Source organism: Sciurus vulgaris (assembly GCF_902686455.1).
Source record: "Sciurus vulgaris genome assembly, chromosome: 13".
Lineage (NCBI taxonomy): Eukaryota > Metazoa > Chordata > Mammalia > Rodentia > Sciuridae > Sciurus > Sciurus vulgaris.
Genome location: NC_136474.1, coordinates 7630672 through 7655007, shown reverse-complemented (window position 1 = coordinate 7655007; position 24336 = coordinate 7630672). Strand labels below are relative to the sequence as shown.

General features: G+C 36.5%; 2 long non-coding RNA genes across 2 annotated transcripts in view; both read left to right on the top strand.

Annotated features, from left to right (window-relative positions):
- The window catches only part of LOC306643029, a 468395-nt gene that overhangs the window by 390841 nt on the left and 53218 nt on the right, over positions 1-24336 (top strand). The window lies entirely within an intron of this gene.
- Positions 6597-11293, top strand: LOC306642682. The gene is made up of 2 exons (XR_013758603.1): positions 6597-6771; positions 11167-11293. It is a non-coding gene; the product is annotated as an uncharacterized lncRNA (long non-coding RNA).

Genomic DNA, 24336 nt, shown 5'->3' with positions numbered 1-24336 from the left:
TCTCATTTTTTAAAAAATGAATGCTATGATTGCTTTTTATCTTTCTATGCAGCATGTCACTGGGATTTAAGTAGAAATTGTGTTGTATATGTATGATGCTCTTGGTAGTTTAACCATTTTGACAATGTTAATTCTGTCTATCCAAGGTCATTGGCAATCTTTCCACCTATAAAGGCCTTCTTCAATTTTTTCTTTAGTGTTCTGTGCTTTTCATTGAAGAGGTATTTCACCTCATCTATTGAATAGATTCCCATGTATTTTGTTTGGTTTTGAACAAAACAAAACAAATTTCAAATTTTCTATTTCACTGGATTTTTTCATTGAAATTTAGGAATGTATTTGATTCATGGATGTCAACTTTATACCACGCTAAATTGATGGATTTATTTTTTAGTTTTAGAAATTTTCTGTTGTAATTTTTTGGATTTTCTAAATATAGAATCCTGTCATTGACAAATAATGATTGTTGAGTTCTTCTTTTTGTCTTCCTATTTCTTTAATTTCTTTCTTTTGTATTCTCTGGTTAGATTTTTAAGGAATCTGATGAATAAAAGTGGTGCATAAGGATATCTTACTTCTTGTTCCAGGTTTAGAGGGAATATTTTCAAATTTTTCTCCCTTTGGAATTATTTTGGCCTAGAGTTTAACATATACAGCACTTATAATGTCGAGGTATATTACTGGTATCCCTAGGTTTTCTAGTGTTTTTAGCATCAAGAGGAATAACCTTTTGTTAAATGCCTTTTGTTCATTAATTCAAATAATCATATGATTCTTGTCATTAAGTCTATTTTTGTGAAGAATTATATTTATTGATTTTCATATTGTAAGGCCCCCAAAAAGGAAACCCCAACTCTGTCCCATGGATGGACGGCAACCCCAATCAACCGCAGGAGGCGTCACTTGATGCAAACCGCAAGAGGTGTTTATTCCAGCGCGCTGGGACCCAACTCGAGGAGTCGAGTCCCTAGCAGAAAATCTTGTAGGTTTATAAAGGCAGAAACCACACGTTGGGAGGGGTCACACATGAAAGGGGGAAAAGGGGGACAAAGCTGCCGGGAAATTTCAAAGGGGGTCTGGGTTTGCTGATAACATACAACATGTTTCACAATGTTTTACAACAGGGTAGATTCTGGTCAATAGTCTGGTAATCATTCTGTTTGATCACTATCTGGCTATCTGGCTCAATTTACCCTTTTATTCTCTGTTTGGGGCTGTTTCTTGGAACAGCTTTAAGGGCTTTGTTCCCATTCCTGGGAGGGTGACCTTAGGGAGTTGAGATGACTGGGAGGGTGACCTGAGGGAGTTAAGATAACTGGGAGGGTGACCTCAGACAGCTTAAAAAAATGTCCATTCTTTCAATATATTTAATCAACATTTCTTCCCTGGGACAAACTCAACTGGTCAAAGTGAGATACCTCATTAATATAGTTTTTTATGTGATTTACCAAAATCTTATTGCGACTTTTGCATCTGTGTTTATCATGGATGTTGATCTGAAGTTTTCTTTCCTTGAAGTGTCTGTGTGGCAATTATGTCAAGGTGATACTAGCTTCATAGAATCAGTTTGGAATGGTTCCCCTTTTTCTATGTTATGGAATAATTTGAGAAGTATTGGCATAAATGCTTCTGTGAAGGTCTTGTAGTACTCAGTTGATAATGCATCTGGTCATGGCATTTTCTTAGTTGCTAGGTTAGCCTTGGTTGGACACTTAAAATAGTATTTTAAAATTCCCACAACTTATGGAAGTAGTGTATACTATAAGTTTGACCTTTTTTTAGGTTTTTAATTTTGCATATTAGTGGTGTTATAGCTTTTTCTCCCTCCTCTCAGGTTTTAATTTCTCCATGCAATAGATTTAGATGTTTCCATATTACAAACCCTTCAGGGGAACAGAAAGACAGTTGGTATTATCTCCTTCTCATGTATGTGAGTTAAGAAATGCCACAGTTTATGTCTTCAATTTCTTAGCCCTGCAGGTCATAGAATATAGTCTCACCATTTCCATGCTGATGGAGCATCCTTTATATTAAATGTTCCATTCACTTTTTTCAGGCACATCCTGAAAGATGATTAGGTCATTCACAGAGAAAATTGACATGAAGTCTCTTTCAGTTAGTCTCTTATGATTCAAAGTTCTTTGGGCCCATGGTCATTGTTATATGTTACATCAGGGGCAGGTCAATCTCTTTAACACATGCCTTACCATTTTTGATGTATTAAATACTGAAAAAGTGGTTGTAATTTTTTGGAGTCATCACATGATTACAAAGAGTGATGGAACAAATTATTTAATCTTCTGTTGCACTGCAATTTTATCAAAATATATTTCTAGTGAAAAGCAGAATTTTTGAGAGCCCATCATATTGATATAATCCTTAAGAAATGAATGCAATGAACACAGGAATAAATATAGAGAAACAAACGATGCTCAGTTCAGGCAAGACAGAGAGACCCTGTGTGAAATGCCCAGATATTCTGTGAGCAGGATAAAACACAGGAGATATTTTATTTTGTAAAGCTGTACTCCATGGAATTTGGAGCTAGCATTCCAGTTTTGATGTTGTGATAATTCCTTCCACAATGTGTACATATGTTTTGTAAATATCAGAAGGTTGCATTTCAGAAGTAGGAGAATTGATAACAGGAGATTTGTGGTCATAAATCCCTTGCTAACATTAGTTAGAAATTGAGGGTAAGGATGATTTATTGAAAGAAACAAAGTGAACATTTTTGGTGGGTTACTCTTGAGAGGACCCAGGAATGTTTTACAACTGAGCTATAGCCCCAATTACCAGCCCTTTAATTTCAGGGATTTTTTATTTTTTGGGTGGGGGGACAGTTTATCATTATATTTCTCAAGACTTTACTAAGTTGCTGAGGCTTATCTAAAATTTGGCATCTTCCTGCCTCAGCCTTGTAGGATCCTGGAACTATTGTAACATGAATGGCCAGCCAAGGTGGACTTTAGCAAAACAGTTCATCTGTCTTTTTGCTTATTGGCAAATAATGGAAGAAGTCACATACATATTCTTTGTAAATGAAATAAAACTTTCAATTTCAAAAGGAATTATGTGCTTCAAATCTAAAATCTAGGCCTTGGTAAAAGTAGCAATCAAATTCCACATATTACATTTTTGTTGACATATTGTTTTCACCAAGGAGGAAAAGGGAATGTCTGCCATGTACTAGTTTAAAACAACTACAAGTCTTCAGTTTGAATGGTATTGCTTGGAAGTTGCTGCAACACTTCTTAGAAACATCTTGATGCATATTTTTTCAGACACTGAAAGACATCTTAGTGCTGAGAAGATGCCCAAATCCTTGAGTCTCCTTCAGAAATTCTGCCCATTTTTCCAGGCTTCTATTATTCTGCTCCCAATGTCTGGATTTAAACATTTGGAAACCAGCACTGGAAATATCTCCACTAGCATACACTAGTTAGCATTTGTTTTCCTCTAAAACCATATGGTCCTGAAGGTTGTACTTAATTTAACTAAATGAACATGCAAATCTAAATTGTGTGATCATTCAGTACCTGAATACAAAGTGAACTTGGAAAACATTTTTATCAATTCATTTTTATCAATTATTATCAATTCAGAAAATTCTTAATCAGGATTTGGTTGACAAGAACAGAAAAATATTTTAGAAAACTATTTCTTGGGAAAGATGAAATAAGTTTCCAGTAGATTATTGGAAACTGCTCACCTTTGCTACACAAATTTTAGTAAAACTACAGCAAATGACTTTGTTATATTTGTAGAAGCATCAGAAAATTTCACAAAATATACCTTAGTCTTTAATAAATCACAATTTATTCAAAAATTGTTTCAAATGTTTTGTGCTTTATCAGTGATTTTCTATAAGTAAAGAATAAAGCTAAGAGATCAACTGTGAGAAGTTAAACATTCCAGACACTTTTAGGAATTGAGGGACAATGATTTTAAACACATAAAAATATAAACTATAGCAAGATGTACAAGCCTATGATTGTGTATAATAATATCATTCTTCTTAGCCTTAAAAAATAATGTTTCATTTTATTGCAAATTTATGTTTCTTGTATTTTTTTCTGTCTTCTTTTATCTGTGAAATTTTTTTTCAATGTAATGAATCTACATCAAAAGTGACTATTTGGGCTGGGGAGATAGCTCACCTGGTAGAGTGCTTGCTTCATAAGCACAAGGCCCTGAGTTCAATCCCCAGTACTGCAAAAAAATTTTAAAAAGTGACTATTTTGGAAAATCCTCAAGTTAAATTCTATGTCCTTTCTCAGTTATATGCATTAGTAAAAAAGAACTCTAAAGTTAAGTGACGAATTACATGAAACAGTTCCATAAATAAGACAGGTATCAAGGAAAATTTTTTTCTAAGCTGAGGAGATAATATCTGGCACCAGACAAATGTCCCTGGGTTATGTGTACTAACATTACTATACAAATACCAGTTATAAAAATTTCATATTTTATTTGGAAAGAAACTAAAGATTATCCTACTCATTTTCTATCTTGGTGAATTCCTAGGATATTCTCTTTAATTTTGTGACATATTTTATTTTGTAATACAAATTGATAAGTCTTATCACATTTTACTTTTTTGGTATTATTTTTACACTTTTGTTGATTTCATTAAATTTTATAGAACATTAAGATACATTTTGTCATAATCACAAAAACATGGAATAAAATTTGTTCTAATTCTTTCTCCAGAACTACCTGTGCTCTTCTCCTGCTACTCTATTAATTCCCCTGCAATTAATCTATAGTTTCCTAAAACTTAGTATCTGGTGAATGTACATGGTATTGGGATTCCCTGTGGCATATTGATGTATGGACTTAGGAAAGTACCATCAGGTATATTCCACTGTTCTTTTTCTGTCTCTCCTTCCTCAGGGTCTGTACACTTCAACTACTATACTGATATTTTCCTCAATTTTGATAAAATTTATTCTCCCATTTTTATTTCCAAGATATTTTTAAAAAGCATTAAGATTGTACAAATTTAAAACAATATCTATGCAGTAGTAAAGAAAAAAATAATCTTTGACATGTATTGAGACCAGGAATTTTTTTAAATAAAATTTTATCAACTTTTGGTAAGCACACTCTACACTCTTTATTTGACATTTATCCTACAACTAATATTATATTAGCTAGAATTTTTAGTATGGGTCTCTCTCAGCTTGTTAATTGCAATAATACAATTTGAAAATATTTAGGTCTTTCAAATTATTGTAAAGCTAAAACTGTCTTTTTAAATTAATTGTGCAAATTTATACTAAATTATTTATTATGTACAATGATACTTGTAATGTTATACTAACACAGTGAAATAAAGTAGCACTATAAAATTTCTAGTAAATAATATTTCTGTAAATGCCTGTGTCCTGGATATGATGTAGTAAGAGTCAGACTTTGTCATGCCTCCCTCTGCATTTTACTTAGTAGTCTCCTCTGGCTTCTCTCCCTCTGTTTCCATTCAGATTGGAAAAGAAGATTCCAAGAAGTTTTATGACACAGATAGCTTTAGCTCTTCTCTTAGTGGAGTAGTAATCTTGGCGTTGAATCTCACATTTGACAGTACCTGTCTTGTAGTAGGCACAGAGGCTGTCCCCAGAGGAAAAGAACAGTACTTGATTTTATTCTCAGATATACAATCAACATTTGCATGAAAGTTTTTGCATGTAGCTTTTATATTTCAAGGAAGAAGGAAGAGAGTGAGTCCCCAGACTCTATTGTTTTCAAGCCGCTGGAATGTTTTCTGAGTTCCAGACATAATGAAGAAATCTCAGGTCTCTTACATTGACCACAATAGTTACAGTCTGGCAAAAAGTAAGATGAAATAGAATCCAATTTAATGGGACTGGAAACACATTTAGGAAATGTATTTATCAACTCTATCTATTAAAAACAACTCAGAGTGCTGACACCTAATATTAATGAATATACTCCCTAGCAATTTTGATTTCCAAGGGCCTTGATTATGAGAAGAAATTATGGAGAGTGAGTGGGGACATATGTGCTGGATATAAAGGAAGAGCAGGAGGAAGAGTGGGAAAATAGGAATGAAGACAGAAGGAAGGATTCAAGACTAATGGGATTGCTTTACATAGGGATAATTTAAAGGTGTCACCTTTTGGAGTGAGTCAGATTTCTCTGCACTTTTTAGTTATATGTATCATTAGGATACATTTTGACAAAAATCACAAAAGCATAGGCTATACTATTGGGGGCTATGCCATGTGGACTATGCCAACATGGTGCATGGCAGCCAGCCAGAAGTTGTTTTGATCACATCAGCAGTGAGGAGGTTAATTAACATAAGCACACCCAGGTGATTTATCATTGGCCATATTCAATTAAGTCCATGCACACAACGTGTGCGCAAGTGTTCCCGAGTGCTCCTGATCATGCCTGCTCATTTTGACCTTTACCATGATTGGGCAGTTTGCTCCTGGCCTAATCTTTGCACAATTGGTATTAGCCCTACCCTTCACCTTCTGGAGGGAATATAAGCTGGCTCTCCTCAAGCGCTGGGGTTCCAGGTTCGAGGTTCTGGTTGCCGGGTTTCCTGATTCATAAATAGACCATCCCGAATTCAAGAGCCTCGTTACTCATTTGTCTCCTGTGCCAAATTGACTCTGCTGGATGGCATCAAATGGTGGCCCATATGGGGAACTCTGTATTCGTGTGGGGAACTATGGAGCACTCTGCATTAGTACAGAGACCCATAACATTTTATACAGTTACCAGCACCACAAGGATAAGGTAAGTAAAAGACAGTTTTGCTAGTATAATTAACTAGAAGATTTCCCTATTTGAGGAAACAGTAGCCTTAAGGTTTAACGGAAGGCTCCCCTAGTGAGGGAACTTAACAGAAGACTGTCCCGAGAGAGAGCAAAGAACGTCCTTTAGTAAATGAATGTGTTTAAAGTGTTAGTTCTATTGCTTTTATTTGCTTGGTTACTGTTTGTTTTTTTAGTAGCAGTTAGAGAAGCTATTCAGATTTTTAACCATGGGATTGGAAATTTCTTGGCTCTGCATGGAGGGTCCGCTTAGGGCATTATTAAAAGAAAATGGAACTCTGTAAAGACTAAAACTGCACGGACATTCCTTAAAACTATAGAAAAACACTGTCCCTGGTTCCTAGATGACGGACTCCTTAATGTTCCCCAGTGGGAGCACTTAGGAGAGGACCTATGCAGAAAAAATGAAAAAACACCTCTCTCTCTTGGGAGTTTGCCTCTTTGGGCATTAGTATGATCCTGTCTGACATCTCAAAAACCTAAAATTCAAGAACAACTAAGAGAAGGGGAAGAGATACTAGAATCTGTAAAAGAGGAATGATCGAGTCAAGCTTCTAAAAGAGGAAGTAGATGTTCAGTCTCAGAACAGGGAAGTGACTCTGAAGAACAGGAACTATCTGGGACAGAGCTAGAAAAGAAGTTCTCTCAGTGGCATTTAGCCCCTACTGTGCCATGCTCTCTGGCATATAATCCAGATCACCACTCTTTTCCAAGTTGTAGGGGCACATGTACTTGCTGCACAGGGTCTGCACCCACACAGTGGGCTGATGTAGAATCTCGATCAGCGTTCCCAATATTCCTGGTATTTGAAGATCAAAACAATCAGAGATATCATCAAATGTTAGATATAAAATTAGTAAAACAGCTGAAAGAGGCAGTTATGTCTTTTGGAGTACAAGCTGCATTTTCCATTTCTTTATTAGAGAATGTTGCAAGTCAAAATCTTACTACAACTGATTGGGGTTATTTAGTAAAAGCATGTTCATCTGGGGGACAATATCTTATGTGGAAGGTGGCTAACCAGGAGTTATGTCCTGATATTTTCCAACGTAATGCAATTGTGGGCAATCCTCAATGGAATCTAGACATACTGACAGGCCAAGGACCATATGAAGGGCAAGGTAATCAGATTAATTTTCACCCCGGTGTATATCAACAAATTAGTGCTGCTGCCACCAGAGTTTGGAAAACACTGTCAGGTGCCAGTGATCTTCAAGGACAGTTTTCTAAGGTTATTCAAGGCAACAAGGAACCCTATGCCAATTTTGTAGACAGAGTGATTCAAGGAGCAGGACACATATTTGGAGATGTAGACCAGGTTATGCCTTTAATCAAAGAGCTTGCATAAGAGCAAGAAAATAAGTGGTGTAAAGAAGCAATAAGACCCTGGAAAAACAAAGACCTTGGAGCCTACTTGAAGGCTTGTAGGGATATTAATGAGGCTTTTATTCAAGGTCAGGTGATGGCTGCAGTGCTTGTACAGGGTCTTAGAGGCAATGCCAACTCCCGCCCAGGCCATCAGTGTTATTGGTGTAAACAATATGGACCCATAAAAAAAGACTGTCCCCAGGGTCCTGTGCCAAAATTATGTCCTCGATGTAAAAAAGGGAAAAACTGGACAAGTGACTGTAAATCAACGAGAGACAAAGATGGTAACCCTTTATCTCCAAAAAATGGGAATCAGGGCCCCCGGCCTTGGGGCCCACAAATATACGGAGCTATCCAGTCCGTGCCTCAGACCCATTACCTCTTGACTCCCCAATTAGACAAACAAGAGGAAGTGCAAGATTGGACCTCTATGCCTCTGCCAGAGCAGTATTAACTCCAGAGATGGGAGTAGAGCCAATACCTACTTCGGTTCTTGGCCCATTACCTAAAGGAACAGTGGGACTAATTCTGGGGAGGAGTTCTTCTGCTTAATAGGATTAAATATTGTCCCTGGAGTTATAGACCCTGATTTTATAGGAGAAATAAAAATCCTTGCTACTTCACCAAGAGGTGTAGCAATAATAGCTCAGGGTGATTGCATATCACAATTGTTGGTTTTACCCAGCTGCCATGATCAATATCCATCAAAGAATATTATTAGGGAAAATAAAGGATTAGGTTCTACTGGCCAAAATATGGTCATGTTAATATTGGATTTAAAAGATAGACCTATGACAGAGTTAGTGATAGAAGGCAAAATTTTGAGGGCTTATTAGATACTGGAGCTAACAAAAGTATTATCAAAATTACAGAATGGCCCAAAGCCTGGCCACTTCAACAGGCAAATCAGACTTTAAGGGGATTAGGTATAGCTTCCAATCCTAACAAAAGCACAGCCATATTAAAATGGAAGGATGAAGAAGGTCATAGTGGTACCATCCAACCTTCTGTCCTTGAACATCTCCCAGTAAACTTGTGGTGGAAAGGTATCATGGAACAGATGGATTTACATCTCACATCTGAGATCCCATACAGTAATCCAAAATCTAATCAAGTGATGTAATCCAAGGACACATATGCGGAAAAGGTCTTGGGAAAAATAGTCCAGGACCTATTTTACCCATTTTAGTTACTCCAAAACAAGATAAAAAGGGATTGGATTTTCATTAGGGGCCACTGAAGCAATTAAAATAACATGGAGATCTGATAAACCTGTCTGGGTCCCTCAGTGGCCCCTCTCAAAAGACAAATTAGAAGTGGCCCAGCAATTGGTTAATGAACAACTAGAGGCCAGACACATCAAACCATCCACCTCTCCTTTCAACACACCAATATTCATAATAAAAAGAAATCAGGAAAATGGAGGCTATTGTATGACCTAAGAGCAGTAAATTCTATAATGGAGTCAATGGGACCTGTTCAATTAGGATTACCTACTTTATCGACTATCCCAGTTAATTGACCCTCCATTGTAATTGACATAAAAGATTGCTTCTTTTCCATTCCGTTCCATCCCTCAGACACCAAAAGGTTCACATTTACTGTGCCCTCACTTAATAACAGTTCTCCTAATAAAAGACATGAATGGATAGGTTCTCCCACAAGGCATGGCCAATAGCCCCACTATGTGTCAAATATATGTATACAATATCATATTAATAATTCAAATTCATGGGCTATAGTCTTTACTAGTACTTCTGCTGTGTTTGACAATCATTTGCCATCTGATCCTCTTCTCCAATTTTGGAGTCAACATCCTATAATTTCCCTAAAGTCACCTGAAAAGAACCTATTAGAGGAGCTACCCTTATATTTACTGATGGATCAAAAAATGGTACAGGTGCTATTACCATAGATAATGTTACAGAAACATTGCTGTTCAATACTCTATCTGCACAACAAACAGAACTATTAGTAGCTATAGAAGTATTCAAAACCCATCATAAGCATTTTAACCTATTCTCTGATAGCAACTATGTTGTTAATGCTATTCAAAATTTAGAATTAACTGGTCTGCTCTCCCTCACTTCCACCATCACTAAGTATTTACAATCTTTACAAAATTTTATTTGGGATAGAAAAAGCCCTTTTTTCATTGGACATGTTCGGGCTCATTCTGGCCTTCCAGTTCCTCTAAGTTTACACAATGATTTAACAGACATGGCCATCAGAGACCCACATATCTTTGATGCACTTGAAAATGCAAAAACATTTCATTCCAAATTTCACATAAATGCTTCTACGTACGCTATAAAATTACAAGGCAACAGCTCGGGACATAGTCAAGTCTTTTGCTAAATGTGTTACACTTATTCCTAACCCCTCGTTAGGATTAAATCCAAAAGGGCTTCAGCCCAATCATATTTGACAAATGGATGTAACTCATCATTCAGAATTTGGAAAACTACAATTCATCCATGTGTCAATAGATACTTTTTCAGGATTTATTATGGCCTCTGCTCATGCTGGAGAAAAAAACAAAGATATAATAACACACTGTTTACATTCTTTCTCTATCCTAGGGGTCCCCAAACAAATTAAAACAGATAATGGTGCTGGATATACGTCCCAGGCCTTTGAACAATTTTGTTCCACCTTTGGTATTCAACATATCACATGAATTCCCTATAATCCTACTGGACAGAGCATTGTTGAACATGCCCATTTAACATTTAAAAACAAGCTTTATAAACAAAAATGGGGAATAGGGGCATCATACAGATCCCCAAAAGACAAATTATCTGTTGTCTTGTTCATTTTAAATTTTTTAAATCTTGATTCTGAGGGCCAATCAGCTGCTGACCGTCATTCAGAGCCTAATAAAAAACATCTACCTCAAGTGCTCTGGAAGGACATTCTATCAGGACAATGGAAAGTCCCGGATCCGGTATTAATCTGGACCCTAGGGTCTGTTTCTGTTTTCCCACAGGACGCACAATCACCAATTTGGGTGCCTGAAAGATTAGTCAAGGCTTCCTCAATAGAAAACCAAGAATAACAAGAAGATGTGGAAGTTCCTCCAACTGCTGTTGTTGTTGATCCCTCACCATGTTAATGGAAGAGCCAGGCATTACCTATGGGGGGTGGTAAAGGTGTGGCCTTGCCTTTTGCCCCTTACTAATTCTTTCAATCTATATCTTCCTATTCTTACCACTAATTCCACATTAGGATTACCTACTGTTACATGCCCAAAGCTATTAATAATAAGACTGGTTTTCATATCCATTGGTATGGCCATTGCCAGTCCTTCAAAAAGCCTATTATTTTTCCTCTGTTATGCGGGGCTTGTCAACACTTAAGACATGATAAAAAGGTCTCCAGTAATCTGGCTTTTGTAAAAGGAGGGTCTATAAGTAAAGGGAAGTGCCCTGATCAAAAGGTTAATGGAGTTAATATTGAAAAATGTAGAGAGGGTGAAATGATTGTTTTTTTCATATACTCTAGTGTGCATAGCTTTCATTTTTGTGACTTTTAATGAGAACTTCTCTACACATTTATTTTCACGGATTGCACAACAATGGATAGATGGATTCAACAAGCTGGTAATAAGGCTTCGGTGGCAGATCCTCGCCATGAATGCCACTAAGGTGGAAGTCAAACCGGGAGGGCTTAGCACGAAAGAATTAGATAAACTAACACAATTTGGCACCAAATTTGGGGGACTCTAAAGTCCTACACTAATAAACTTGGGTATGCTTGTGTTAATTCTATTCTACGTCTACAAACACCTCAAAGCCACTCAACAGGCTTATAATGTGATCATAAAACAGGCCATGGCCGCCCTTGGAGCAGGACAATCTCCCAGTATGTGGCTTAGTATGCTGGATTCATAGTCAAAGACGGGTAACCATGGGAAAACACTGTACCAACCTAAGACAGAAGGGCCAAACCTGCCTTGATATCCTTTGATGACAGGTAAGAACAGGATGTTGATTCCTAGGACCTAACACAGACACGATCCCTGCCAGCTTCCTTTTCACTTCATATAAGGAAGGGGGAAATGTTGGGGGCTATGCCATGTGGACTACGCCAAGATGGCACCTGACAGCCAGCCAGAAGTTGTTTTGATCACATCAGCAGTGAGGAGGTTGATTAACATAAGCACATCCAGGTGATTTATCATTGGCCATTTTCAATTAAGCCCACACACACAACGTGTGCACAAGTGTTCCCGAGTGCTCCTGATCATGACTGCTCGTTTTGACCTTTACCATGATTGGGCAGTTAGCTCCTGGCCTAATCTTTGCATAATTGTCATTAGCCCTACCCTTCACCTCCTGGAGGGGATATAAACTGGCACTCCTCAAGCGCCGGGGTTCCAGGTTTGAGGTTCCAGTTCCCAGGCTTCCTGATTCATGAATAGACCGTTCCAAACTCAAGAGCCTCACTACTCATTTGTCTCCTGCGCCAAATTGACTCCACTGGATGGCGTCACTATACTTTAATTTTGTCCCCAGCACTCCCCCACCAAACTGCCTTCCCGTACTCTCCTTCTATTCTATTGATTCCTCTGAATTATATATAGTTGTTTATTTTAAAATTAGTAAAATTACAGATTTGGCTTTTATAGTACATCTCCTCTGAGAAAAGCCATGCTTAAATTGGTTAACAGTGCCCCTGTGAAATAAGAGCAAAAGAGGAGACAGCTAAGATTTTCAAAGTGTAAAGGACTGGAATCTAGCATCTGGGAATTGAAGGGAAAGGAGATTGCATGTTCAGGAAGGAGACTGCACATTGTTCATTTGTGCAGGATGTGTTTCTGGGTATTGGGCAACATGAGTCTCCAGGAGTGCTGCTGTGAAATCTGGCTGCTCTGCAGATAGGGCCTGATATCACAGAAAGGTGGAATTAGAGCATGATGAAGTCACAGTTCCCAAGGCAACCAGATACTTCAAGTCCTGGATGCTTCAAAGATTTAAGTCAAGTGCCAGCTCAGCTGTGATGGTAAGAGGGAGTAGGGAGGTAGTGAGACCCCAGATTCTATTGTTTTCAAGAAATAGAATTCTAACTTATTCCTCCAGGATCAGAGAAGCCAGGGGGTATTGAGGTCCCAGTCCCATGGGCCTATGGACAATTCAGCTCCCTCCAAGGGAAGGTAACCCTCTGGAGCCTGACATCCTGCACTACTCTGCAGACCCAACAGATGGCAATATCCACATTTGGCCAAACCAGGAATCATGGCCACATGGCCACCCCTGTCCTACTGCTGGCAATTGGCCCCCACTTTGTCTACTGAACCTGGGAGGGACAGTTGGTTTCATGAGGGTGGAGAATCATCCAACCTAGAATGGGCTCCAGCAGCATTACCTTCCAAACCTGCTCCTCCTGGACTGGGGTCACTCTGGATTTTGCCTAGTCAGGTAACACACCTAGGGACATATCAGCCACATGTAATGATGGATGTTCACAACTAAGTCCAGGAGAGCATCCAGTGCATCTTGGTGGATTAGGTGATGATTGTATTAGGAAACACCCACAAACTCTTGTGAGCTGCCCCTTCTTTAGTAGAATGTCCAAACAGATGATAGAAGTTTGAATTCTCTGTGGATGCAAGTGGCTGCTGTGATCCCTAGAGAGGAGAGAAGGCAGTAAAAATTAGAGCAGGTGTGATGGAGACCAGGAAGGAGCTAGCAAGGAAGAAATGATGTTCTTGGAAAACTCAATCTGCCAGTCCCACCTCCTTTGCTGCTTACCCACAAATAGGCTGCACTCAGAAATTCTCTTGGTAGGAGATTCCAAGGGACTCTTCAACTCACAGAAATATCTGGATGCAGAAATATCTAGTCAATCTGTCTTGACAGAGGGTTTGTCCTCTTAAACTGACCACTGCCTATCTGACACAAGGCCCTCTGAGACAATGTGAAGTGCTTTTTAGCATCCCCTGGAAGATGTAGACTACAGGCTACTGCCACAGACACTGACAAAGAGATGTTCCAAAAAATTGAATGTGATGGAGAAGAAAAGAACGTATGTGTGACAAGATGAACCCAGATTTCTAGGGCATAATATCATCTTGAACATGCATGATGCTGAAAGGGAGGAATGGTACAGAGATTCAAATCTGAATATCAAAAAAGTGAAGAACTAAGGACATTCTGTGGGGCCATAAAACACAGGAATTTTGAAGGTGAAATCTTACTTTCATGAACACACACCAAAAAATTGTCATTCTTAATGGTCTCCCCAAAAATGCCAGGACATTTCTTAATCTTCAAACTACTATAGCAATACAACAAAAAGTAATGATGTGATCATTTGGTAAGCAAAGACAATTAGTGACAATAACTCAACTTGCAAAGGACATGAATGCCCTTTCAAATTATTGGAGCAATTGTCTTGATTGCAAGGGACAGCTTTTTACACCTATTCTGATTTGGCTTTTATGGCAAATGAACTTTGAGGAAGGACTCTCCTTACTCCACAGCACCTATACACAAGTACTTAAATTTATACTAGTAGAAATTTGGAGGTGCAGACCTGAATGATGGCTCTTGAAATAAAGAGTGCAATTGAACATCAGAGATTTATACAAAAAAAATTTGCAAAAATACAAAAAATAAAAACCAAATAAGGGTGAACTTTGAATTTCAGAAACAGAAAATTTAAAAAAAATAACTAAAGATGTGATGGGAGTTACTCATCACGAAAAATAGAATCTAAAGAATTTCCAATATATAAAATCATTTTTTCTTGTAATTGATTATATCCACCATAAATATGCCACTTACCTAACATGTCTTATTTTATTTTTTAAATATAAGTTCTTTCAAACTGCTGGTCTAATATCATTCCTTACCCAGAGAAAGGATGAGAGAGCTTTTATCTTTCCTTTTGTTTGGAAAAGTGGCAAAATAATTTCATGATTCATGATATTAACCTTTAAACATTTCAGGCTCTCATCTTTTAGAAATAAATTTACTTTTTTATCTCAGTGTAGAATGCAACATGTCTCCAGTCCAGTTACAGAACATTAAATGATATAAATAAATCCCCAATAAAATTTGTTATACTTACAATTTTAAAATTACCATTATAGAGAATTTTAGTTTTTAGGATAGCAGTTTGATAAATTTTATGGTTTATAGTCTTGTATACCTGCAAGATATGAACACTTTTAATATTAAAAGAAGGGTAATAGCACAATTATCTTAATGTTTTTATATTGAACCAGTTTAGCTTTTAAATAAAAATTTAAACTTTGGAACATGGTTTAATACTCTAACAGTTGTTTAATCATAATTTTATAAACCTCAATTTCTTTAAGACCAAATATTTTCAAAAATAAAATTAAACAGACTCAGTCTTATGAGTAAATTACTGTTTTGAAGAAGTCATTTTCAGTTCAACATATGGATTAAACTTTGGTTTATATCATTACATTAGTATTTAATGTTAGGAATAAATATAGCTTTAACTGATTGTCTCATGCACATAAAATGAACTTAGTTACACACAAACTTGTTTAAATTTGCCATTTGCTTACACAAAGACTTTCTTGCACTTACTTACACACTCATGTATTCCATTCCAGCAGCACTTTCTTACCCAGAAAAATTTTCTTCTTCCTTCTACTAAATGCATTTCCATACATAGAACCTTTTATTTTCTCTTTCCTATCCATTGACCACTTTTTGTTAATATATTGAAAGAACCCATATAAATTTACTGAATTTAGAAAAATTATTCCACTTTAAAAATATAAATACTTTATATAACACACAGTTGTCTCGTCCAGCAAGTACAAGGAAGACTCAGCTCTCAGATGGAGTTTAAAGGTCTTTATTTTTATGGGAGAGCTTCTGAGCTGAGTGCCTGGTTCTTCTTCCTCCACTGCCGCCGTCTTCTTCTTCTTCTTCTCTCGCCGCACAGCTCTCTCTCTTCTTCTTCTCTCCTCACGCTGCCGCTGCCTCTCTTCTTCTTCTCTTGCGCCACTGCTGCCTGCCTCCACTGCGCAAAGTATGCAGTTTTATGGGATATAACAGTCAATCACCTTAATGGATCAGGCGTTTGGCTCATGGAGACTTAATGGTGGGTAATGAGGACATGTACTGATCACAAGGTAAGCATGGACTCGGAGGAGATCAGTCAGCCAATAGAAATCACTTCCTTAAAGTTGTTTTTCTTTGTGGTTGGGCTTCTCGGCGCCATCTTAGGGCGAAGCCAGCTACCACTGTGGGCCCTACAGGGCAGAGGCCTCCAACACACAGTAATCTAAATGAAATATGTTAAACTTTTTATCATCTCATACATGGAATAACATCTATCAATTTATAAAAACGAACAATGTTTAAGTATTTCACCACATGGAATTAAGGAAGTTAAGAATACTCGATGTTATTTAACAGTTGGCATTTTATCTTTGTTAATTAATCAAATGCCTCTAACAAATGCATTTGAGTAATCCTATATGTGTCTCATATAATTTACTTATTTTACTATAAAAACCAAGATAAAGACAAATGTATTGAACAGTATCTGCCATCTCTTTAACATTCAAGAAAAGTCCTAGAAGCCATTGTTATTAGACCTTGTATAAATATCAACATTTTCATTTGTTTACACAAATTAAATTAAACCTTTTAAAATCATGTAAATTGAAGGGGTCTGAATCGATTTTTTAAAATTACAACAGACCCACACCAAGTAAAATTATAATGAAAATACCTAACATACAAAATAAGGACAGAATTTTGAAGGCTGTGAGAAAAAAGAACCAAATTACATTCAGGGGAAAACCAATACGGATATCAGCAGATTTTTCAATCCAGACCCTAAGAGCTAGAAGGGCCTGGAACAACATTTACCAAGCCCTGAAAGAAAATGGATGCCAACCAAGAATCTTATATCCAGCAAAACTTACCTTCAAATTTGACGATGAAATAAAATCCTTCCATAATAAACAAAAGCTAAAAGAATTTACAAAATGAAAACCAGCATTACAGAACATTCGCAGCAAAATATTCCATGATGAAGAGATGAAAAACAAAGAAGCAAATCAGCAAAGGGAGGAATTATCCTAAAGGAATTGTTAAATAAAGGAGGAACCAAGTCGTGTCAAAAAAAATAAATAAAATTTTAAAAATGAACCAAATGACCGGAAATACAAATCATATCTCAATAACAACCCTGAATGTTAATGGCCTGAACTCATCAATCAAAAATCATAGACTGGCAGATTGGATTAAAAAGAAAGATCCAACAATATATTGCCTGCAAGAGACTCACCTCATAGATAGAGATACCCATAGGCTAAAGGTGAAAGGATGGGGAAAAACATACCATACACATGGACTCAGCAAAAAAAGCTGGAGTATCCATCCTTATTTCAGATAATGTGGACTTCAAGCCAAAGTTAGTCAGAAGGGATAAAGAAGGACATTTCATACTGCTTAAGGGAAGCATAAAACAGCAAGACATAACAATCATAAATATCTATGCCCCAAACAGTGGCTCATCCATGTATGTCAAACAAATCCTTCTCAATTTCAGAAACCAAATAGACCATAACACAATAATACTAGGTGATTTTATCACACCTTTTTCACCTACTGGACAGATCTTCCAAACAAAAATTGAACAAAGAAACCATAGAACTCAATAACACAATAATTTAGACTTAATGGACATTTATAGAGTATACCATCCAACCAAGAGCGAACACACTTTCTTCTCAACAGCACATGGATCCTTCTCTAAAATGGACCATATATTATGCCACAAAACTAATGTTAGCAAATCCAAGAAGAGAGAGACACTACCTTGTATTCTATCAGATCATAATGGATTGAAATTAGAAATAAATGAAAGAGTAAAAAACAGAAACTTCTCCAACACCTGGAGATTAAACAATATGTTATTATAATGATGAATGGATAACAGAAGATATTAGGAAGGAAATTAAAAAATTCTTAGAGGTAAATGAGAACAAAGAAACATCATTTCAAAATCTCTGGGACACTGTGAAAGCAGTAATTAGAGAAAAATTTATTTCATGGAGCGCATTCAATAAAAGAAGTAAAACTCAACAAATAAACAACCTAACACTACAGCTCAAAGCCCTAGACAAAGAAGAACAGACCAACACCAAAAGTAGTAGAAGACAGGAAATTGTTAAACTCAGAGCTGAAATGAACGAAATTGAAACAAAAGAAACAATACAAAAAACTGACAAAATAAATAGTTGGTTCTTCAAAAAAATAAACAAAATTGATAAACCTTTAGCCACACTAACAACGAGAAGATGAGTGCTTGTTTTCTATAGACTGGCTTTGATATGTAAATGATACTATGGATGCGTGCAGACATATAGATATAAACACAATATATGCATATCACAAAACCAAATGCTTTTTTGCTTTTAGCAGGTGAATCTCCATTGCAATATTATAGATGTTCAAAAAAAGCAAATCAAATTATAGAATTGGAAAAAAGTAGAACTGATCAGAAACATCATTAATGTAGGTATGTAGGATCAAAATTGTTAGCTTAACACCTAACATTTAATAAAAGCAAAGCAAAACAGGAGTCTTAGGAAAAAAAATAGTAATGGTCAGTAATTATTTAGTAAAATAGGATAAGGGAGTCAGAAAGAAATGCAGTGAGGAGAGCAAGGGAGGAAGGGAGGAGAGGGGGGGGGGAGAGAGAGAGAGACAAAAAGAGAGAGAATGAGAGAAAAGAGAGAAAAACAATATTTTTTTTCTGTGTTGAAGCTCAGGAGACATTTAAAATAAACAATTATTTTTTCTTTCTTCAGTCTCAGATTGGTCCTACACTGAGCCTGCCTGCTTTTGCTGTTTACATTCCTCTGTAGGCTTCAGCAAGTCTAGGCAAGGGAAACTGCTGCTTAGGGCTTTTTAACCCTTTATTTTCTGGTTGGTAATCAGGTCAGGTTTGGATGCAGAAAATTATAAATCATTATTTCACACAAATTTTAAGGAACAGGGCTACTATATCATATTTCTTACTGTGACATGCCATGAGTTATTGGGATGGTTAGGGATATTTCTTCTCTCTCACTGACAAGCAGATTAAATTTTTGCTCCATAGGTAAATTGAAGGTAGGTGCTTGAGATAAGGATTTTTTACATGACTTTGGACTGGGACCTCATTCCACTTGCCATTTAGAAATAAATATATTTTTTTTAATTTTTGGAGAATTTCCTGATCAAATGTTCTTTATTTGTACCACTAGTGCAAATTATCTAATTTATACTGTGGCCAAATTTGAGTGCTGCTCTTAATAATGTGTTTGATATTGAGCTAAGTTTGAAAGTAAAACTAAGTTTCTCATGGCCTTGCTAAGGTACTGAGGTTGACTTTGACACCCAGTTCTCCTCCTCAGCCTCCCACGGCAATGAAATGACAAGCATGCACTACTGTGGCCAGCCTAAAACAAATTTTTTTTATTATTTATTAATTTTAATTAAAAATCATAAATTTCCATAAGGCAATCTTGTTTGATACGTTCTGTTAATTTTTCCCTTCCCCCCACACCTCCCACCCCTCTTTTCCCTCTATACAGTCCTTCCTTCCTCCATTCTTACCACCCTCCTTGTCCCTAACCCTAAACCTCACCCTAACCCTAATGCTAACCCCTCCTACCCCCCCTTATATGTCCTCATCCGCTTATCAGCGAGATCATTCGTCCTTTAGTTTTTTGACATTGGCTTATCTCACTTAGCATGATATCCTCCAATTTCATCCATTTGCCTGAAAATGCCATAATTTTATCATTCTTCATGGTGGAGTAATATTCCATTGTATACATATGCCACAGTTTCTTTATCCATTCATCAACTGAAGGGCATCTAGCTTGGTTACACAATCTGACTATAGTGAATTGAGCAGCTATGAACATTGATGTGGCTGTATCTCTGTAGTATGCTGATTTTAAGTCCTTTGGGTATAGGCCAAGGAGTGGGATAGCTGGGTCAAATGGTGATTCCATTCCAAGCTTTCTGAGGAATCTCCATACTGCTTTCCAGACGGGCTGCACTAAAATGCAACCCCACCAACAATATATGAGTGTACCTTTCTCCCCACATCCTCGCCAACACCTATTGATGCATGTGTTCTTGATAATCGCCATTCTAATTGGGGTGAGATGAAATCTTAGGGTAGTTTTGATTTGCATTTCTCTTATTATTAGAGATGTTGAACATTTTTTCATATATCTGTTGATTGCTTGTACATCTTCTTTTAGGTGTCTGTTCATTTCTTTAGCCCATTTGTTGATTGGATTTTTTGTATTCTTGGTGTAGAGTGTTTTGAGTTCTTCCTAGATTCTGGAAATTAGCTCTCTATCTGAAGTATGAGTAGCAAAGATATTCTTCCACTCTGTAGGCTCTCTCTTCACATTACTGATAGTTTCCTTTGCTGAGAGAAAGCTTTTTAGTTTGAATCTATCCCAGTTATTGATTCTTGCTTTTATTTCTTGTGCTATGGGAGTCCTGTTAAGGAAGTCTGATCCTAAGCCAACAAGTTGAAGGTCTGGACCTACTTTTTCTTCTGTAAGATGCAGGGTATCTGGTCTGATTCCGAGGTCCTTGATCCATTTTTGAGTTGAGTTTTGTGCAGGGTGAAAGATAGGGATTTAGCTTCATTCTGTTGCATATGGATTTCCAGTTTTCCCAGCACCATTTGTTGAAGAGGCTATCTTTTCTCCATTGCATATTTTTGGCACCTTTGTCTAGTATGAGAAAATTGTATTTATTTGAGTTTGTGTCCATGTCCTCTATTCTGTACCATTAATCTACCTGTCTATTTTGGTACAAATACCATGCTGTTTTTGTTACTGTTGCTTTGTAATAGAGTTGAAGATCTGGTATTGCGATACCCCCTGCTTTGCTCTTTCTACTGAGAATTGCTTTAGATATTCTGGGTTTCTTATTCTTCCAGATGAATCTCATAATTGCTTGCTCTATTTCTGTAAGGTACCTCATTGGGATTTTAATTGGAATTGCATTGAATCTGTATACCACTTGTGGTAGTATGGCCAATTTGACAATATTAATTCTGCCTATCCAAGAACATGGGAGATCTTTCCATCTTCTAAGGTTATCTTTAACTTCTTTCTTTAGTGTTCTGTGGTTCTCATTTTAAAGGACATTCACCTCTTTTGTGAGATTGATTCCCACGTATTTTATTTTTTTCGATGCTATTGTGAATGGGGTAGTTTTCCTAATTTTTCTTTCTGAAGATTCATCACTTATGTATAAAAATGCATTGGACTTATGAGCATTGATCTTGTAACCTGCTACTTTACTGAATTCACTTATGAGTTCTAAGAGTTTTCTGGTGGAATTTCCAGGTTCCTCTAAATATATAATCATGTCATCAGCAAACAGGGATAGTTTGAGTTCCTCTTTTCCAATTCGTATCCGTTTAATTTCTTTGGTTTGTCTAATTGCTGTGGCTAGAGTCTCAAGAATGATATTGAATACAAGTGGTGAAAGAGGGGATCCCTGTGTTGTTCCAGTTTTTAGGAGGAATGCTTTCAGTTTTTCACCATTTAGAATGATATTGGCCATGGGCTTAGCGTAGATGGCCTTTACAATGTTAAGAAATATTCCCACTACCCCAATTTTCTCTAGTGTTTTCAGCATGAAAGGATGCTGTATTTTATCAAATTTTTTTCTGCATCTATTGAAATAATTATGTGATTCTTAAATTTTAGTCTGTTGATATGGTGAATGACATTTATTGATTTCTGGATGTTGAACCAATCTTGCATCCCTGGGATAAAACCCACTTGATCGTGGTGCACTATCTTTTTAATATATTTTTGTATGCGATTTGCTAAAATTTCATTGAGAATTTTTGCGTTGATGTTCATTAAGGATATTGATCTGAAATTTTCTTTCCTTGATGTGTCTCTGTTTGGTTTAGGTATCAGGGTGATATTGGCTTCATAGAATGAGTTTCGGAGGGTTCCCTCCTCTTTTATTTTATGGAATACTTTGAGAAGTATTGGAACGAGCTCTTCTTTAAAGGTTTTGTAGAACTCGGGTGAGAACCCATCTGGTCCCGGACTTTTATTTGTTGGTAGGCTTTTAATGACCTCTTCTATTTCATTGCTTGAAATTGATTTATTTACGTTGTGTATGTCTTCCTCGTTCAGTTTAGGTAATTCATATGTTTCTAGAACCTTGTTGATATCTTCGAGGTTTTCTGCTTTGTTGAAGTATAGATTTTCAAAATAGCTTGTAATTATGTTTTGTATTTCACTCATGTCTGTTGTGATATTTCCTTGTTCATTCCGAATTTTGGTAATTTGAGTTTTCTCCCTCTTTCTCTATGTTAGTGTGGCTAAGAGTTTATCAATTTTGTTTATTTTTTCAAAGAACCAACTCTTTATTTTCTTAATTTTTCCGATTGTTTCTTTTGTTTCAATTTCGTTCATTTCAGCTCTGATTTTAACTATTTCCTGTCTTCTACTACTTTTGGTGTTGGTCTGCTCTTCTTTTCCTAGGGCTTTGAGCTGCAGTGTTAAGTCATTTATTTGTTTTTTTCTACTTCTTTTTTTGAATACGCCCTAGGAAATAAATCTTCCTCTGTGTACTGCTTTCATAGTGTCCCAGAGGTTTTGATATGATGTGTCTTCTCGTTTACTTCTAAAATTTTTTTTATTTCCCTCCTGATGTCTTCTGTTATCCATTCATCATATTATACTGTATTATTTAATCTCCAGGTATTGGAGAATTTTCTGTTTCTTATTCTGTCATTTATTTCTAATTTCAATCCATTAAGGTCTGATAGAGTAAAAGGTAGTATCTCTATCTTCTTGTATTTGCTAACAGTAGCTTTGTGGCATAAAACATGGTCTGTTTTAGAGAAGGATACATGTGCTGCTGAGAAGAAAGTGTATTCATTCTTTTTTGGATGGTATATTCTATATAATTCGGTTAAGTCTAAATTTTTGATTGTGTTATTGAGATCTATGGTTTCTTTATTCAATTTTTGTTTGGACGATCTATCCAGTGGTGAGAGAGGTGTGTTAAAATCGCCTACTATTATTGTGTTGTGGTCCATTTGATTTCTGGAATTGAGAAAGATTTGTTTGACGTACATGGATGAGGCAATGTTCGGGGCATAGATATTTATGATTGTTATGTCTTGCTCATTTATGCTTCCCTTAAGCAGTATGTAATGTCCTTCTTTATCCCTTCTGACTAGTTTTGGCTTGAAGTCCACATATCTGAAATGAGGATGGATACTCCAGCTTTTTTGCTGTGTCTGTGTTCATGGTATGTTTTTTCCCATCCGTTCACCTTTAGCCTAAGGGTATCTCTTTCTATGAGATGAGTCTCTTGCAGGCAGCAAATTGTTGGATTTTTCTTTTTAATTCATTCTGCCAGTCTATGTCTTTGATTGATGAGTTCAGGCCATTAACAATCAGGGTTATTATTGTGATATGATTTGTATTCCCAGTCATTGGACTCATTTTTGTTTTTTGACATGATTTGGTTTCCCCTTTATTTGGGTATTCCTTTAGGCTAGTTCCTCCCGTTCCTGATTTGCATCATTGTTTTTCATCTCTTCCTCATGGAATATTTTGCTGAGAATGTTCTGCAATGCTCGCTTTCTTTTTGTAAATTCCTTTAGCTTTTGTTTATCATGGAAGGATCTTATCTCATCATCAAATCTGAAAGTAAGTTTTGCTGGGTATAAGATTCTTGGTTGGCATCCATTTTCCTTCAGGGCTTGGTAAATGTTGTTCCAGGCCCTTCTAGCTTTTAGGGTCTGGATTGAAAAATCTACTGATATTCTTATTGGTTTCCCCCTGAATGTAATTTGATTCTTTTCTCTCATGGCCTTTAAAATTCAGTCTTTATTTTGTATGTTAGGTATTTTCATAATAATGTGCCTTGGTGTGTGTCTGTTGTAATTTTGTATATTTGGAGTCCTATAAGCCTCTTGTACTTGGTTTTCCATTTCATTCTTCAGATTTGGGAAATTTTCTGATATTATTTCATTGAATAGGTTATTCATTCATTTGGTTTATTTCTCTAAGCCTTCCTCAATCCCAATAATTCTTAAATTTGACCTTTTCTTGATATCCCATAATTCTTGGAGATTCTGTTTATGATTTCTTACCATC